Source organism: Solanum tuberosum, unplaced genomic scaffold (assembly GCF_000226075.1).
Source record: "Solanum tuberosum cultivar DM 1-3 516 R44 unplaced genomic scaffold, SolTub_3.0 scf00097, whole genome shotgun sequence".
Taxonomy (NCBI): Eukaryota; Viridiplantae; Streptophyta; class Magnoliopsida; order Solanales; family Solanaceae; genus Solanum; species Solanum tuberosum.
In genome coordinates, this window is record NW_006239022.1 from 672,894 (window position 1) to 674,771 (window position 1,878).

Sequence of the window (1,878 nt, forward strand, 5' to 3'; positions counted from 1 at the left end):
CGAATCTGGCCCTATCAAGGTTGCTTCACCTACTTCAAACCAACAAACTGGAGATTTACATCTATGCCCATATAATGCCTCATAAGGGGCCATCTAGATGCTGGAATGGTAGCTATTATTGTAGGCGAACACTATAAGAGGAAGGTGATCATCCCAACTACCCTTGAAGTCGATCACGCAAGCTCTCAACATGTCCTCTAAGGTCTGAATGGTACACTCTGACTGACCATCCGTCTATGGATGAAATGTTGTGCTAAGATTAACCTGATTACCAATACATTTCTAAAATGACTTACAGAAATAAGAGGTAAAGTGAGGACCTCTATCTGAGATGATAGAGAAAGGAACCCCAAGCAACCTATCTCACTAATGTAAATCTTGGCGTAGTCCTCCGCCGAATCTGTAGTCTTAACAGCCAAAAAGTGAGCGGACTTAGTAACTCCGTCTACTAACACCCAAGTGGAGTCATGTTGTTTGCTAGTACGAGGTAAACTTGTAATGAAGTCCATGTTTATCACTTCCCACTTCCACGTAGGAATGTTGATCTCTTGAGTCATACCTCCTGGTTTCTGATGTTCCACCTTCACTTGCTGGCAATTTGGGCACTTAGCCACAAAATTTGCTATATCCCTTTTGATGCCATTCCACCAAAATACTTCCCGAAGATCACAGTACATCTTAGTGGAGCCCGGAAGAGTAAAATACCTGGAGTTATGGGCTTCTTCAAGAATCTTCTGTTTCAACTCACCCACCTTAGGAACACATAACAAACCCTGATAGCGAAGCACACTATCTCTCCCTTGGGAGAAAACCTCAACTCTCTGCTGATGAACTGCACCATTCTGTTGAAGTAATATCGGATCACTGTCTTCCTTTTCCTTAACCTCCGCTACCAATGAAGATTCTAACCCATTATGAACTGTTACACCACCATCTGATATGCTCATAAGGCGAACTCCCAAGCGAGCAAGCTTGTGAACATCTTTCACTAGATCTTTCCTTTCTTCCTCAACATGTGCTACACTACCTATAGATAGTCTACTAAGAGCGTCTGCTACTAAATTGGCCTTACCAGGATGATAAAGCACATTCATATCATAGTCTTTGAGGAACTCAAGCCATCTCCTCTGGCGAAGATTCAACTCTTTCTGGGTGAACCCATACTGAAGGCTCTTATGGTCTATGAACACATCTACGTGAACACCATACAAGTAATGTCTCCAAATCTTAAGTTCAAACACTACTGTTGCAAGCTCAAGGTCATGATTTAGATAGTTATTCTCATGCACCTTAAACTATCTAGAAGCATAAGCTATAACCTTACCTCTACTGCATCAACACACAACATAGGCCGACTCTGGATGCATCACAATAGATCACATAATCGTCTGAACCCTCTGGTAGAGTCAAAACAGGAGTTGTAGTCAACTTAGTTTTCAATTTTGCAAAGCTTTTCTCACACTCGTCTAACCACTAAAACTTAACCCTTTTCTGAGTCAACTTAGTCAATGGAGAAGCTATGGATGAAAATCCTTCCACGAATCTTCTGTAATAACCATCCAAACCCAAGAAACTTCTGATATCTGTAGGAGAGGTAGGTCTTGGCCATTGTTTCATTGCTTCTATTTTCTGAGAATCCACTCGGATCCCTTCACTAGACACTATATGCCCAAGGAAAGCTACATATTGCAACCAAAACTCGCATTTGCTAAACTTAGCGAATAACTGGTGATCTTTGAGAGTTTGCAGGACAACCCTTAAATGAGTCACATGTTCTTCCTCACTTCTGGAGTAAATAAGGATATCATCAATAAAGACGATAACGAACAACTCCAAATAATGCATGAACACCCTGTTCATCAAATCCATGAAAGTTGT